The sequence below is a fragment of the Palaemon carinicauda genome, chromosome 43, assembly GCF_036898095.1.
Source record: "Palaemon carinicauda isolate YSFRI2023 chromosome 43, ASM3689809v2, whole genome shotgun sequence".
NCBI classification, from domain to species: Eukaryota; Metazoa; Arthropoda; class Malacostraca; order Decapoda; family Palaemonidae; genus Palaemon; species Palaemon carinicauda.
In genome coordinates, this window is record NC_090767.1 from 19,602,321 (window position 1) to 19,620,841 (window position 18,521).

Here is an 18,521-nt window from a genome sequence, read left to right on the forward strand (position 1 = left end):
TTTACTGAGTCCAGTCTAATATTCCATCTTTCCACTCTTTTCAACTTCACCCTAGTACCAAATGTCACAAAATCTAACGGAGGTTTTAAAAGCACACAACTTTCAAAATCAATTTGACCATCCTAAACGAAGTTGACAGTATTGGATCATTGACAATGACAAACTTAACTCGGGTCATACTGGAGACAGGAGACTGAAGACCTTCATCACAATCTTTCAACTTCAGGATCAACAGCATCTGTCTTCGCGTCCTCCAGGCTTCGGTGCCATACCACACAAACTGGATCACAAATCTGGAAAGAATTGAAAAGGACATTTCAATAGAATTTTTGCTTTACCTATTTTACATCACTAACTTTTCCTAAAATTATTTTGACAAAAAAAAAGTAAACTTTTTTGTTGTCCCCCCAAAAAGTAGGTCTAATGGAGACCTAGAATTAAACTATACTTGCATTTACATCTTTCCCTTTACAAAAATGCATTAATTTAATCAAAGCTTACGAACTAATCGGGAATTAGTAGAAAAACATTAATAAGAAATATATATTTTGATCAAATACAGCCTAAGTGAATCCTGCGAGGCCTATTACTTGTTTTAAATCAAGAAAAAAAATAAATCTCACTGAATGGAAAACCAATTTCTGGCAATAAAAAGATCTTTAATATCTGCTATTTACTCAGCATAATCTAATCTTGTTCTGTACGTGATTGAGGAACTTCCTACCAGCACTAAATGCCAGAAATCTAACCTATCTTCTAAAAAGCATAGAACTTTAGAACGAGGATTTTACCATTAATTAAAGCGAAGTTCACAGTATTAGTTCACCCTGGATGGTGTCACACGTAACGTGTCTCATACAGAAGACAGAGGATTCGCTTGTAACAATTTCTCAACTTGTTGCATGACAGCCTTAGTGTCCTCTTTCAGACCTCAGTTTCTTATGAATTCAATACCAAGCAAACTGGAGCACAAATCTGGAAAGAATTGAAAAGGACATTTTAGCAATATTTTCACTTTTGCCTACTGTTCTTCAAACTAGATTTCTCCCAAAATAGTTTACAATTCCTTCCAAGCTTAAGATACTTGTCACTAGTTGACTATCCAATGTCAACAGCTGAGTTGACTGCCAGGCATAAAAAAACTATTTAGTTACAAGAGATTCCTGTTAGCAGGAACAAATACAAGAGGTTTATTCGTTGAACAATTCATAATTCATTGGTTGTATTAATTAAATTGTCAAAAAACACCACACCTAAAACTATTGGCCACAAATGAGGGGGAACTAGCACACTGAGTAACATACCTACTGAAATTTTTTTGTTTTACTTTAATAGTTAAAATTTCAGTAAAATATCACAAATTACAAAGATTGTTATACTGCAGTATAACAGTTATAGATGTAGTCAAAGTTATAGTTATAGACTGTGAACGCAGAATTGGGTTCATACTTTATAACATGTATCCCTGGAGTGAACGAATTGGAGGAACAAAAACAAGGGTGAGGGGGGGAATGTTTGTTTCAATCTTCTATGCAAATCCAGTAACTCCAGGGATTACTAAAGAAATCTATATATTATGCTATATAAAGACAATGCGTGGCTGCAAGAATTGTTAAACTCATTATTATTATTATTATTATTACTTGTGAAGCTACAACCCTAGTTGGAAAAGAAGGATGCTATAAGCCCAAGGGCTACCGCAGAGTAAACAGCCCAGCGAGGAAAGGAAAAGTAATTAACAATTAAAATAAAATATTTTAAGAACGAGATTCGAATAAATTCTTCATATATAAACTATAAAAACATAAAAAAAACAAGAGGATGAGAAACAAGAAAGAATAGTGTGCCCGAGTGTACCCTCAAGCAAGAGAACTCTAACCCAAGACAGTGGAAGACCATGGTACAGAGGCTATGGCACTGTCCTACCTGCAGCAATTCATGTGACAGATTTCTTAAAAATGGTTTTGAGCACAATATCCACATTAACGAGTTCACATTTCGGTTATTATGGTACGTTTTAATAAATTACTTTGATTTTATGATTAAGTGTTTTATTAAGCTTTAAACCATTACCTAAAGATCCTCGCTTAGGGTGGTGGATCTTCAGACGAGAAAATTTAAGATAGTGGATCTTCAGGTGATCCAAAAATCAAATAAACTTATTTTTAAAAGTAAGTTTGGCTACTAAGGATAACACCAGTCGAGTCTGTCTCTTTCCAAAACCAAGCAGAAATAACTTTGGACAACCGATAACCGATTGTCCGGCATTGACCTACAGTGGACAAGTCCAGTCGTCATTTTCAGTGAAGTGTTATGTTAAAATGACCTCAGAAATACGTCACTAAAGAATAAGGCAAACTGAGACAATGACAAGTTCATCATGAACATCGTCATCACCTGTGTTCTTTCCAGGACTGACTATTGAAACTCGCTCTCTTACCATCTCAAGTGACAACTTAAGATATTATGTTCTCGTCTAACTTATTCTTGAACTCGGTTACCTAAGTGTTACTGTTCACTACATCCGCTGGAAGTCTATTCCAAGAATTTGCTATTTTGTATGTAAAGAAACTTTTCCACATTGAGTGGTGTCGTATTTCTTCAATTCCAGTTTGTGTCCGTTACCTCTGAGCTGATTTGAATGAGCTGTAGTTGTTCTTTAGACTATCAAAAAGTTATTCAATTACAAAATGATTGAGAGAGAGAGAGAGAGAGAGAGAGAGAGAGAGAGAGAGAGAGAGAGAGAGAGAGAGAGAGAGAGAGAGAGAGGTCCTATAGTGATAAGGGTTCCCCTGTGTGATAGGACGACGAAACCAGCCCTTGAAATGTTAAGTTTTACAGTATATTCATATCAAACAATGGATTTCTAATTACTGTTCTTTTTTATCTTGCAAGACTGCTATTATTATCAATACATAATTGTAAACGACGTTCACTAATTTACAAAACGTAATTAATTTGATATGTCAAAACCAAGTAAATGATAAAAACTAAATGAAGGGTTTCCATCTAATGACACTCTATTCTAAGTTATCCTAACCACGAAGAAGAATAATATTTATAATAAAATAATTTCCATCCAAAAACTTATTTAAAACTTTATATTTCTTATTGAATTTAAAACTTAATAATTATCACAGCATTTCGAGTTCACCAATGTTCAGTCTTTTTTTTTTTTTTTTTTTATCTTTTAGCACTATTATGGTTATTTAACTATTAACGTCCATTAGTCTGTGTGATGCACAAAATACTTATGATACGATAAACTGATTTTGTAGGTCCTGTAGAGAGAAGGGTTCCCCCGCGTGATAGGATCAGGAGAACAGCAATATAAGTATAGTAAGCAAGCATGAAAGTAAGTAAACATGTAAGTAAGTAAACATGTAAGTAAGCAAACATTCAAGTAAGCAAACATTCAAGTAAGCAAGCATGTAAACATGTAAGTAAGCAAGTAAACATGTAAGTAAGTAAGTAAACATATGAGTAAGTAAGCAAGTATGCAAGTAAACATGTTAGTAAGCAAGTATGCACGTAAACATTTAAGTAAGCAAGCAAGTAAACATGTAAGTAAGTAAGCAAGCATGCAAGCAAGTAAACATATAAGTAAGTAAGCAAGCAAGTAAGTAAGTATGTAAGTAAGTAAACATGTAAGTAAGTAAGCAAGCAAGTAAGTAAGTAAGTAAGCAAGCAAGCAAGTAAACATGTAAGTAAGTAAGTAAGTAAGCAAGCAAGCCTGTAAGCAAGTAAGCAAGTAAGCAAGCAAGCAAGCCTGTAAGTAAGTAAGTAAGTAAGAAAGCAAGCAAGCAAGTTGGTAAGTAGGCAAACAAGCAAGTAAGTATGTAAGCCAGTAAGTAAGTAACTAAGCAAGCAAGCAAGCCTGTAAACATGTAAGTAAGTAAGTAAGCAAGCAAGCAAGACAGTCTGTAAACATGTAAACATGTAAGTAAGTAAGTAAGTAAGTAAGTAAGCAAGCAAGCAAGCAAGCAAGCAAGCCTGTAAACATGTAAGTAAGTAAGTAAACAAACAAGCAAGCAAGTCTGTAAACATGTAAACATGTAAGTAAGTAAGTAAGCAAGCAAGCAAGCCTGTAAGCAAGTAAGTAAGTAAGCAAGTAAGCCTGTAAGTAAGAAAGCAAGCAAGCAAGTTGGTAAGTAGGCAAGCAAGCAAGTAAGTATGTAAGCCAGTAAGTAAGTAAGTAAGTAAGTAAGTAAGTAAGTAAGCAAGCAAGCCTGTAAACATGTAAGTAAGTAAGTAAGCAAGCAAGCAAGCCAGTAAACATGTAAGTAAGTAAGTAAGTAAGTAAGCAAGCAAGCCAGTAAACATGTAAGTAAGTAAGTAAGCAAGCAAGCAAGCCTGTAAGTAAGCAAGCAAGCCTGTAAGTAAGTAAGTAAGAAAGCAAGCAAGCAAGCAAGTTGGTAAGTAGGCAAGCAAGCAAGCAAGTAAGTAAGTAAGTATGTAAGCAAACAAGCAAGCAAGCCTGTAAACATGTAAGTAAGTAAGCAAGCAAGCAAGCAAGGCTGTAAGTAAGCAAGCAAGCTTGTAAGTAAGTAAGTAAGTAAGTAAGTAAGCAAGCCTGTAAACATTAAGTAAGTAAGTAAGTAAGCAAACAAGCAAGCCTGTAAACATGTAAGTAAGTAAGTAAGCAAACAAGCAAGCCTGTAAACATGTAAGTAAGTAAGTAAGCAAACAAGCAAGCCTGTAAACATGTAAGTAAGTAAGCAAGCAAGCAAGGCTGTAAGTAAGTAAGCAAGCAAGCAAGCCTGTAAACACTTAAGTAAGTAAGTAAGTAAGCCAGCCTGTAAGTAAGTAAGTAAGTAAGTAAGCAAGCAAGCCAGCCTGTAAGTAAGTAGGTAAGTAAGAAAGAAAGCAAGTAAGCAAGTTGGTAAGTAGGCAAACAAGTATGTAAATATGTAAGCAAGCAAGCAAGCAAGCCTGTAAACATGTAAGTAAGTAAGCAAGCAAGCAAGTCTGTAAACATGTAAGTAAGTAAGTAAGTAAGTAAGCAAGCAAGCAAGTTGGTAAGTAGGCAAGCAAGTAAGTAGGCAAATAAGTAAGTAAGTATGTAAGCAATCAAGCAAGCCTGTAAACATGTAAGTAAGTATGTAAGCAATCAAACAAGCCTGTAAACATGTAAGTAAGCAAGCAAACAAGCTAGTAAGGCTGTTAGTAAGTAAGCAAGCAAGCAAGCGAGCAAGTAAGTAGGTAAGCAAGCAAGTAAGTAGGCAAGCAAGCAAGTAAGTAGGTAAGCAAGCAAGCAAGCCTGTAAACATGAAAGTAAGCATGAAAGCAAGCAAGTTAGTAAGTAGGCAAGCAAATAAGTAAGCAATCAAGCAAGCAAGCATGTAAGTAGGCAGGCAAGCAAGTAAGTAAGTAAGTAAGTAAACATGCAAGTAATCTAGCAAGTAAAAGAGTAAGAAAACAAGTAAGCAAGCAAACAAGCAAGCAAATAAGCAAGCAAGCAAGCGAGTAAACAAGTAGGTAAGCAAGCAATTAAGTAGATAAGTAAGCAAGCAAGCAAACCAGTAAGTAAATGATTAAGTAAGTAGGTAAGCAACCAAACAAGTAACTAAGTAAACAAGCAAGCAAGTCAGTAAGTAAGTAGGTAAGCAAGCATGCAAACCAGTAAGTAAATAATTAAGTAAGTAGGTAAGCGAGCAAGGAAGTAAGCCAGTCAGCCAGCCAGCAAGTAAGCAAGCAAGCAAGCAAGCAAGTTAGTAATCAAGCAAACAAGCTAGTAAGTAAATAAGTAAGAAAATAAGACAATTGACGAAATCTGAAGTACATTCTTTCGTTTTATAATCACCTGCATAATGTCCAGAGATTCTGCTATTTTCAATTCATAATATCTGTTCACCTTACGTAAAAAGGACACAATTTGGTAATAGGATGACCGATCACAGCAAAAAAATAGTTGCTATACGCAAAATGATACAGCCGGAGGTAACGCGAGTACATTTGCGTATCAAATTTTGAACATTTAATCTCACTTTTCCCTTTACGGAAAGAATTGCCTTTTTAACCAAAAGTTTCTTTGCACAGTTCACAGCCAGACAACACTAGTCTGTCTTGCCTGTTTCCAGCAAAAGTGGACTAAAATGTTTATCCCCAAATTGGCCAAGTAATAAACAAACACAAGGGTTTCTATGCTTTGCTGTTAAACATCATATGATATGCCACTGTTGATCACAAAAACTAACAAACGAACATACTAAAAGTTGGTAAATATTCCCAGTAAAAAGTAATTTCCTATTTCTTTTAAAAATCTTAAATGTTCCGTAAAAATGCTTAGCGAGTCGTCATATTGTTGTTGTTGTTGTTGTTAAGCTAAAAATATGGAGCCAAGCACATGAAGATCAAAGCATTAGATAAGAAAACATATAATTTAATGGCTGGTACAAGGAAGACAGGGTACAGTGAAACTGGGCTTGTATGACATCAATAAAGTTGGATCTTGTATCTAGAATGAAATTAACAAATAGAGATATGGACTCAGAAATTAACTATACAAATAGAAGGGGATCAGTGCAAAGGTTAAAGGAAGGTTTAATAGAAGTGATATTAGATCTGCATTGGTTTTGGGAGACTGACACACTAATGATTTCGAAGGCCCAAGATAGAAAAATGAAAGTGGTAGAAATATGCATGATAGAATAGATGTGCAGTGACGAGAAGAGACAGGATTAGATATTTTATTATAGACACACTCAAAATTGTAGGGCATCAAAGGCTCAGTTAAAAAGACTGAGTGCTTTGGTTAAGTTTTGCAAACAGAAATGATCAAAATCATGGAGACGGAAGGAAGAAAGAAAGAAAGAAAGGAAGGAAGGAAGGAAGGAAGGAAGGAGGGAAGGAAGGAAGGAAGGAAGGAGGGAAGGAAGGAAGAGAAAGAAAGAAAGAAAGAAAGTAAGAAAGAAAGAAGGAAGAAAGAAAGAAAGAAAGAAAGAAAGAAGGAAGAAAGAAAGAAAGAAAGAAGGAAAGAAAGAAAGAAGAAGGAAGGAAGAGAGGAAGGAGGAACAGTATGTTAAAAGGAAGAACACTTAAGTTGTATTGTTTAAAATGTGCAACGAAGACAAGATTAAAAATTAATACAAGTGGCCTTGTGTAAACTGAGAACAGTGAAAAAAAAAAGTTTGGATAAAGTTAATAAACGTAAAAAAGTGACCGTGTTGATATTTTGGGAAGTACTTATTGAGATGTCTGTGAAAATGTGAGACGAGAGACATAAGCCAGGATGAAGTTGGAATAGAATTTTCTTTACTACAAGCAAAAGAATGTATCTTATTAGTAGAGAGAGCAAAGAATGCAGGAATAAAACCTGTTTTAAAGATGTTAATGGTTTTCAAATATCTTAAGTGTTTATTAATTCTTATATCGTTTATTCTCACATTTCCTTTCCTCACTGGACTATTTTTCCCTGTTGGAGCCCTTGTGATTGTAGCATCTTGCTTTTCCAACTATGGTTGTAGCTTAGGTAGTAGTAATAATAATAATAATAATAATAATAATAATAATAATAATAAAAATAATAATAATATCAACAACAATTTGGTCTATAGTTTACAGTCTATAGTTTATAGTCTAGAGTTTGCGTCTTTGTTTTATTTGACTTCCATTTTCAGTTTTATCATAACCTCTTTATTTTCTTTGCAAGCTGAGCAAGACGTGGAAGACTGCATGATTTAAAATGAGGGACCTACCAGATTATTTTTTTTTTTGCTAACCGCGGCATTGACAATAGATTCCAGATATCCTCATACCAACTGAACCATCTCCTTCCCAAGCTCCTACTCCTACTCCCCCCCCCCCCCCCCCCCCCGACCGATCCTTAACTCACCAACTCGACTCTGGCCCTTGAAGAAATCCTTCCTGTCCTTAAAAGTAAAAGTATATATCCCAAAAGAAAGCATTATTGTTATGATAGTTTATCCCTGCACTACACGACTTCCCACAATCTTCCCAAGGAATTTACGAATTGCCTAACTATAACCTAATTGCACAAGTATATTATGGAAAATCACAAAGTCGTAAGTTTTTCTTCATAAAAATAGAAATAAATTGTCATTTCTTTGCTGGGGAAAAAGCTGCTTTTTACGTATCTTGTTCAATTTCTTTCGAACTCAACGTAACGTTTTCTAGCCCCCAAAAACAAATATGAGAACGAATTTGAAAAACATGTTTTATTATCAATTTGTTCTCTTCATTAATTTATTTCCTTATTTCCTTTCCTCACTGGGCTAATTTTGCCTATTGGAGCCCTTGGGCTTATAGCAATCTTGCTTTTCCATCTAGGGTTGTAGCTTGGCTAATAATAATATTAAATAATAATATTGTGCAGCCAACAAATCGTGTTGACCCGAGAATAGTTATAGATGGTTTCAAGTTAATGGAACCAGGATACATTTCAATTTCCTTTGGTCGCTGCAACCTCACCATCTTTGTGAGCTAAGGATGGGGGTGTTTGGGGAGCCTATAGGTCTATTTGAGTCATCAGCAGCCTTTTCCTGGCCCTCCTTGCAACTAGCTTGGGTGGAGAGGGGGCTTGGACGCTGATCATATGTAGCCTCCATATGGTTAGTCTCTAGGGCATTGTCCTGCTTGATAGGGAAATGTCACTGTCCCTTGCCTCTGCCATTCATGAGTGGCCTTTAAACCTTTAAACATCGAAGACGTGTAGATTCTCCGCCTTCCCACCTTGAGCAAAACTACAGGTAACAACCTTTGCTTGATAAACCGAAAACACAGACGAAGAACCAATAGTACTTATAATAAGTGTCTTGCCATACCTAATGAGGTGATTACATTTGTTAGTCGACTGCACTATGAACAATTTAACTAATATCATTATTTCATTCACATGAATTTGATCAGCGATGATATTTTAGAGAAAAAATCGTATTTAAAATATTTTCTTAGAGAGAGAGAGAGAGAGAGAGAGAGAGAGAGAGAGAGAGAGAGAGAGAGAGAGAGAGAGAGGCTTCACAATAATTTCATCATGCAATTAAAAATACGTGGACTCTCTCTCTCTCTCTCTCTCTCTCTCTCTCTCTCTCTCTCTCTCTCTCTCTCTCTCTCTCTCAGACGTTAAATTTACCTTTAAAACTTCTCACAAATCCTCAAACGTAACTTCATATTGAAAAAAAATATTTCAAGAACAGTAACAAAATTAAAATAAATCTTTCACATATAAGCTATGAAAACTTTAAAACACAAGAGGAAATAGGAGAGAACGGTGTGCCCGAGTGTACCCTCATTCTAACATCGGTTAGCATAAAAAACAATAGGATGTGCGCTCTAAGATTTAATCCACATAATTCGAGTCCCCCCAAAAATGTGTCAAGCAAGGACCACCATGAACATCATTGTATTAACCAAGTTCATTACCAGAAATAGCACCATTAACGATAAGGAATTAAATAGCGTTGCTAGAGATTTCAATTGTTAAGGATTTTTGAAGTCGTTTCTCCATTGGTTGAATATTGCACTCAAAATTTCTTGATACGGTTAAATAACTTTATATTCGATTTTTTCAACTTTGATATTCAAAATTAATTGTAGTAATATTCCTAAATCGGAATAAAAGTGATCGGAAAAAAAAATCTTCAAGACTTAAAATAAATTCTTTGGACATAAAACTATTCGAATTCGAAAATTGATAAATGAGAAATATTTCGACATTTATCTCAAATGTGGCATTATTATTATTATTATTATTATTATTATTATTATTATTATTATTATTATTATTATTATTATTATTATTATTATTATTATTATTATAACAAGCTAAGCTACAAACATAGTTGGAAAATGCACCAGAAAAATCGACTAATAAAGGGCATAGCTAATAGAGGCATTCAAAATTCTTACTTTTCAAATTCAGAGAGAGAGAGAGAGAGAGAGAGAGAGAGAGAGAGAGAGAGAGAGAGAGGAGGAGAGAGAGAGAGAGAGAGAGAGAGAGAGAGAACTTAATGGGTGATTTAGCTTTCTAAGTGCTTCGATTATGTTGATTTGACAATACAGAAATCATTCAGGAAGTCAGTACGTAAATCTGTAAGTAAGTAAGTTAAGTGAGTAATTAATACATTTGACGAAATCCGAAATATCCATTCTTTCATTTTATAATCAGCAGCTTAGTTTCCACAGATTCTGCTGACTCTACATAGAAGAAGACACATTGAGTAGACTGACTGAGCATATCGAATGATATTTGCTATAAACGAAATTATATGACAACAGGTGATGAGACAGACAGACAGACACTTTCGTAACAATGCTTGATCATTTGATATCACTCCTCCCATTTCGTAAACAATAAACTCTATACAACCAAATATCTCTTGTTACGGAAGTGAAGAAGTCCTTACAAAAGTTCACAACGGGAGAACAGTCGTACGTCATTTCCGTTTCCAGCATAACTGCACAAAAAACATGAAAATTTACATACTAAAATTTGGCAAATATTCCAAATAAAAAGTCATTTACTATTTTTTTCTAAACATCCTCAATGTTCTGTGCAAAGCTCAGTAAGTTGTTGTTGTTATTAGCTAAGCTACAACCTTATGTAGCAGGCTGCTATAAGTCCAAGGGCTCCAACAACGAAATATAGCCCAATGATGAAAGGAAATAAGGAAAAAAAATCCATGAAAATTAATGAATAAATGATATAAGATATCTTAAAACCAGTAACAACGTTACAATAGAACTGTCATATATAAACTATGAAGAGAGACCTCTGTTAACACGTTCAACATAAAAACATTCGCTGCAAGTTTTAGCTTTTGAAGTTCAAACAATTTAAGCAATTGCAAAGCTTATGATTTAGAATAAAAGAGATCATCAGAAAATGTGAATCATGTATACGAAGGATGTCATAAACTACGGTTATGTAAATATGTAATCTTTTTGTAACTAAATTACTTCTCTTGTAGTTTATCTATTTCCTTATTTCCTTTCCTCACTGGGATATTTTCCCTGTTGGAGCCCCTGATCTTATAGCATGCTGCTTTTCCAACTAGGGTTGTAGCTTAGCTTGTGGTACTATTAACAATGATGATGGTGATGATGATGATGATAATAATACAACGGTCGAAATCTGAGGATTGATAAGTGAGAAATATTTCTTTCAAGAAAAAAACTGAAGACTTCTTTGTTCTCAATAGAGTTTTGATTATGTCGATTGAAATATAAACCCCAGTATTGCATTGTGATATGGAAAATACCAAAGAATATATAGGATAGACTGAACGTGTAGGTCCTGTAGTGAGTATAGGATTTACCTTCGCAATAGGACCAGGAAAGCAGTAACCTTTCAAGTTAAAAGTTATCCACTATACTAAACTCAGAAGCTGAATCAATTGAAAAGGTAGCAACATTTAAAGTTATTTGCAATAAATTTTAAATCATTTGCCATAAACTAAAGAACAGTGATATCTAAATGAATATTTCCTATATAAACTATAAAATCTATCAAAACAAGAGAAAAAAAAAACGGGATAGAATAGTGTGCCAGAGTGTACCCTCAAGCAAGAGAACTCTAACCCAAGACAGTGGAAGACCATGGTACGGAGGCTATAGCACTACCCAAGACTGGAGAACAATGACTCAACTGGGGTATGGATTTTGTTATCTAAGAATAGGAATTCCAGTTAACGATCATGGTGTGGCCTCAATTTCACTTGGAGTGTCTATAGATGTCCACCCAATATCCAAGTGAAAACCCATTTGAATTCGTTAATAAACTCTGGCTAACCTACTACGAATCTGCAACCAACATATGAAAAATAAAAGTAAATATCCCAATGAACATAAAACGGGAATATATACTAAAGCTAGATCGTATTTCAGTTTCAAAACCAAAACGAAAAATATTGAAAATTCACTTACTGACCGAACTAAACAAGAGGACATTTACAATCATCAGTACGGGCTAGACCACACACTGGACCACAAACAAAAGGATTATTATTTAAACAAAGGCAATTTGAGAATATGTTCTAGATAAAACCACGATTATTGCAGGATGAGCAACACCTCTGAAATCGCCAACATAACCTACGAACACAAATATGCGATTCAACATAGACACGTACTATAGAATTCTACAATTGTGGAACCAATACTGAGATAACACTTTTCGATTAGTTTTGTACTGCATTGCCAAATGGGAACATTTAGTTCATTACTTATCCCAGTATCTGTACACTGTCAAATTTGTACGCCAAGTTGGATTAACATTTATAACTGTTATAACATCTCAAAAAAAGTCTTTGAGGGTTAAAACTCAACAGAAGCATTGTCCATTATAACCACCTTGAGCCAGGTCAAATATTTTTGTTGTTGGTTATTCTAGATCAGTTAAAACATATTTCCTTACACAGAAAATACCTTTATAACAAGATAAACTTTTTTTTTTCTTATTATTAAACTCTCTCATCTTGCCACAACCACAAACATTGAAAAAAATCGAAACAAGTTACATATAAATTTTCGCTCCTTCGAATAAAGTTTTAGTCCACTAATGGTCAGACAGTATTGACGTTTTAAGCAATCGTCAACAGGATATTGCTGACAGAAATGTTCATATAAAACTACTCATTTCTTATTTAAGTGATTAAAAAATAACAAATGTAAAACAAAAACTTATTTCCTTAATATGAAACGAAAATAAGGCTTCCTATTTTCATATTAAAAACTGATTTTCTTTCAAACTTCACAGACAACAAAGTACAAATATTTAGAATACCACTTTTGCCTTACTGGTCGAAAAACAGACAAGGAAATCTCCCCCTCTTAGATTATACTAAGATTTTAGTGAATGATAAGACATCATTGATTGGAGCTTAATGGAAAATAAATCGTATCAATAAATGCTTTCCTAAATATATTTTCTCTTCTCAGAATTACACAAGAAATTCGTCCTAACTTCTAACGATTACGTTACCAACGTATAAAAACTTGCAAGGAAAAATACAATACCTAAATCGTGGCCCTGTTTGAAAATGAACTAATTTGAAAATAAACATGGAACGTGTTTTATGCAAAAATACCTTAGACTCTGTATACGATAAATGGAACTATATATGAAAAGCTATTTATAGTATATATATCTAGTTAGATTTATGATTTTTTTCAGGAAAATCCATGTTTATTAACATATGTAATAATAATAATAATATTAATAATAATAATAAATAAATAAATAAATAAATAAATAAATAAATAATAATCGTAGCAACAACAACAACAACGACAACAACAACAACAACAACAACAACAACAACAACAATAATAATAATAATAATAGTAATAATAATAATAATAATAATAATAATAATAACAATAATAATAATGAACAAGTTGAGCAACTCGTGCAAGACTGCCCATATCACCTAGAAACGTAAGCATAATTTAACAAAGAAGTACTCTTGAATTCGGTTCCTAAATTCTAACTTGAAATAAAAATTGGCACTGCTGTATGATGTCACAGCCTACATTCCACGATTGTGGAATCAATGCTCGAAAACTTTTGCGTCATTCTTTCCTACAATTTCAAATGTTAACAGTCAATTCATCTAAAATTATAATTGTTGCAGCATCCCCACTCATTCTCTCATGGTTAAAAAACAGGACTGATCCTTCATAACCACTACTAAAGTCTAAATATTTTTGCTGGTAATTATTGCAGAGTTAAAGTCTCGCCTTCGATTCAAATTATCCAAATCCACAAAGTATTAAAGACAGCATCGACATTTCAGGCAATAATGGCATCACTAATAACCACTTTTTTTCATAAATTAATATTGTCGCAAATAAAGCTAATCATCATTTAGTAACAAAATTAATTAATTTAGAACAAATTCAACTTTTTACCTTGATACTTAATATTAATTACTGAATAAAGCTTTCCATTATGGATTAAATTTTTTTGAAAATTCACTGACAACGAGTATGTCCGTCCTCTTAAACGAAGAACAAATATACAGAAAACCAGTTCTGTCTGGATGGTAGAAAAACAGGCAAGAACACACCTCACCACTTACAATAAGAGTTAATTGGTCATTACTAATGAGGTTATTAGGCAATTATACGTCCGCTAATGGACGAGAAAAAAGAATAGGGTTGCTATCAAAATAGATCGTTTCTATAAAGGTTTTCACAATAATATTTTCTAAAAATCTAAGTAAAAAGCCATGTTTATACTTGTGCTTTTATCACGGTAATTTCCTACATTAATTCAAACTTAATTTCAATGTATTGGTGGTATAGAGTCCCTTAAAGACCAAATTAAACCTTTATTCTACCAAACACTTACTTCTGTGTAAGTGCATGTGTTAAGCTGACTTAATCTAAACTTACAAATAACTTATATCTTGGGATACACTTCCGAAGATTTAATATTTCAATGGATTTGAGGCTTAGAGAGAGAGAGAGAGAGAGAGAGAGAGAGAGAGAGAGAGAGAGAGAGAGAGAGCGAGCGCTTAATTGGTGGGAGTGGCTGGCCAAAGACTTTCAAACTAATGGAAGTGAGGCGATAGTTGTTCCTTAAAGCAAAATAATTGTATATATTTGTCATAAGGATTGTATTTGTATTCAAATGAATGATATAAGTGTATGCATACAGTATGTGCATACAGAATTATATCAAAGCATTTATTTTTCTGTATTAGTAAAATAAAGAATGTGTGAATGTGGAGTTGTCCAATAGAATGTATTTTAGCTAATTAGCAAATAATTTTCTAACACACATCACCTGAAACTCTCTTTTCCTCCTTACACTTTTGTAATGAAAATAATTTGCACAAATCACAGTTTTCACTATAGTTTACACCATCATATTCACAACTTTTAAAATGTGAAAAATAATTAATCATATTTCTTACCAGATTAAATCAAAGTATGTGATTAAAAAGTTCTGTCGGTTTTTAATAAAATATTGAGCAGATATTAAAATGGTACGACCCTCTATTTTAACCACGGGAACAAAAATTCCATAAAAATGATCGACATTTGATTTGGATTCTAAAATTTAGGCCTATGGATGCAGGCATTATTATTATCTCAATTCACTCTTATAGTAACAACTTCAATTATAGGTGATTACAGATTCCTTAACTGGAACTATAACCACACAGAGACTACAGTTATACACCATCTCATTAATTGAAAAGTTAAAGCCACATCTGGAAACAATCTTATTTAATAACCACTCACTGATTAATGGAATTACCAACACACGCTAATAAGACCACTTTTGAGAAATGTCTTTTTATAAAGTTTCTTCACCAATAAAAGACCCTTAAAGAAATTCGATGGTTTAACACATGGAAACCTACAGCACCTATAAGATAATCGAATCTCCAGTATTTTGAGTCATTAAAGATACCGCCAGAACATAATAGAATCAATAAAACCTTGTAAAATGTGTCCCTCCTCACCTAATGAAGCCTTAACTGTTTGCAGGATCACAAGTTAAAAGACGAGACTTGGCTTGGTTCCTTCTTCCTAAGTGTTACTGTTCACTACATCCGCTGGAAGTCTATATCAAGAATTTGCTATTTAGTATGTAAAGAAACTTTTCCACTTTGAGTGGTGTTGTATCTTTTCAATTCCAGTTTGTGTCCGTTACCCCTGAGCTGATTTGAATGAGCTGTAGTTGTTCTTTAGACTATCAAAAAGTTATTCAATTACAAAATGATTGAGAGAGAGAGAGAGAGAGAGAGAGAGAGAGAGAGAGAGAGAGAGAGAGAGAGAGAGAGAGAGAGAGAGAGAGAGAGAGAGAGAGAGTCCTATAGTGATAAGGGTTCCCCTGTGTGATAGGACCACGAAACCAGCCCTTGAAGTTCAAGTTTTACAGTATATTCATATCAAACAATGGCTAATTACTGTTTTTTTTTTTATCTTGCAAGACTGCTATTATTATCAATATATAATTGTAGACGACGTTCACTGATTCACAAAACGCAATTAATTTAAGATGTCAAAACCAATTAAATGATAAAAACTAAATGAAGGGTTTCCATCTAATGACACTCTATTCTAAGTTATCCCAACCACGAAGAAGAAGAATATTTATAATAAAATAATTTCCATTCAAAAACTAATTCAAAACTTTATATCTCTTATTGAATTTAAAACTTAATATTTATCACAGCATTTCGAATTCACCAATGTTCAGTCTTTTTTTAGCACTATTATGATAATTTAACTATTAACGTCCATTAGTCTGTGTGATACACAAAATACTTATGATACGATAAACTGATTTTGTAGGTCCTGTAGAGAGTAGGGTTCCCCTAAGTGAGAAGGATCAGGAGAACAGCACTATAAGTAAGCATGCATGCAAGCATGCATGCAAGCATGCAAGCAAGCAACCAAGCATGCAAGTAAGCAAGCAAACATGCAATCAAGCATGCAAGCAAGTAAACATGTAAGTAAGCAAGCAAGTAAACATGTAAGTAAGTAATTAAGCAAGCAAGCAAGCAAGCAAGCAAGTAAACACGTAAGAAAGTAATTAAGCAAGCAAGCAAGCAAGTAAACATGTAAGTAAGTAATTAAGCAAGCAAGCAAGCAAGTGAACATGTAAGTAAGTAAGCAAGGAAGCAAGCAAGCCAGTAAACATACGAGTAAGTAAGTAAGCAAGCTAGCAAGACTGTAAGTAGGTAAGTAAGTAAGTAAGCTAGCAAGCAACCAAGACTGTAAACATGTAAGTAAATAAGTAAGCAAGCAAACAAGCAAGCAAACCTGTAAACATGTAAGTAAATAAGTAAGCAAGCAAACAAGCAAGCAAGTAAGCAAGTAAGTAAATAAGCAAGCAAGGCTATAAGTAAGCAAGCCTGTAAACATGTAAGTAAGTAAGCTAGCTAGCAAGGCTGTAAGTAAGTAAGCAAGCAAGTAAGTAAATAAGAAAAAAGGCTATAAGTAAGCAAGCAAGGCTTTAAGTAAGTAAGTAAGCAAGCCAGTAAGTAAGTAAGCAAGCCAGTAGGTAAGCAAGCAAGCAAGCAAGCAAGCAAGCCTGTAAACATGTAAGTAAGTAAGTAAGCAAGCAAGCAAGCCTGTAAGCAAGTAAGTAAGAAAGCAAGCAAGCAAGTTGGTAAGTAGGCAAGCAAGCAAGTAAGTATGTAAGCCAGTAAGCCAGCCAGTAAGTAAGTAAGTAAGTAAGCAAGCCTGTAAGTAAGTAAGTAAGTAAGTAAGTAAGCAAGCAAGCAAGCAAGCAAGCCAGCCTGTAAACATGTAAGTAAGTAAGTAAGTAAGCAAGCAAGCAAGCAAGCCAGTAAACATGTAAGTAAGTAAGTAAGTAAGCAAGCAAGCAAGCCAGTAAACATGTAAGTAAGTAAGTAAGCAAGCAAGCAAGCCTGTAAGTAAGCAAGCAAGCAAGCCTGTAAGTAAGTAAGTAAGAAAGCAAGCAAGTTGGTAAGTAGGCAAGCAAGCAAGCAAGTAAGTAAGTAAGTATGTAAGCAAGCAAGCAAGCAAGCAAGCAAGCCTGTAAACATGTAAGTAAGTAAGCAAGCAAGCAAGCAAGGCTGTAAGTAAGCAAGCAAGCTTGTAAACATGTAAGTAAGTAAGTAAGTAAGTAAGTAAGCCTGTAAACATTAAGTAAGTAAGCAAACAAGCAAGCCTGTAAACATGTAAGTAAGCAAGCCTGTAAACATGTAAGTAAGTAAGCAAGCAATCAAGGCTGTAACTAAGTAAGCAAGCAAGCAAGCAAGCCTGTAAACACTTAAGTAAGTAAGTAAGCAAGCCAGTCTGTAAGTAAGTAAGCAAGCCAGTCTGTAAGTAAGTAAGTAATTAAGTAAGTAAGCAAGCAAGCCAGCCTGTAAGTAAGTAGGTAAGTAAGAGAGAAAGCAAGCAAGCAAGTTGGTAAGTAGGCAAACAAGTAAGTAGGTAAATATGTAAGCAAGCAAGCAAGCAAGCCTGTAAACATGTAAGTAAGTAAGCAAGCAAGTCTGTAAACATGTAAGTAAGTAATTAAGTAAGTAAGTAAGTAATTAAGTAAGTAAGTAAGTAAGTAAGTAGGCAAGCAAGTAAGTAGGCAAATAAGTAAGTAAGTATGTAAGCAATCAAGCAAGCCTGTAAACATGTAAGTAAGCAAGCAAACAAGCTAGTAAGGCTGTTAGTAAGCAAGCAAGCAAGCAAGCAAGCGAGCAAGTAAGTAGGTAAGCAAGCAAGGAAGTAGGTAAGCAAGCAAGCAAGCCTGTAAACATGAAAGTAAGCAAGCAAGCATGAAAGCAAACAAGTTAGTAAGTAGGCAAGCAAATAAGTAAGCAAGCAAGCAAGCAAGCATGTAAGTAGGCAGGCAAGCAAGTAAGTAAGTAAGTAAGTAAACATGCAAGTAATCAAGCAAGTAAACGAGTAAGAAAACAAGTAAGAAAACAAGTAAGCAAGCAAACAAGCAAGCAAATAAGCAAGCAAGCAAGCGAGTAAACAAGTAGGTAAGCAAGCAATTAAGTAGATAAGTAAGCAAGCAAGCAAACCAGTAAGTAAATAATCAAGTAAGTAGGTAAGCAACCAAACAAGTAACAAAG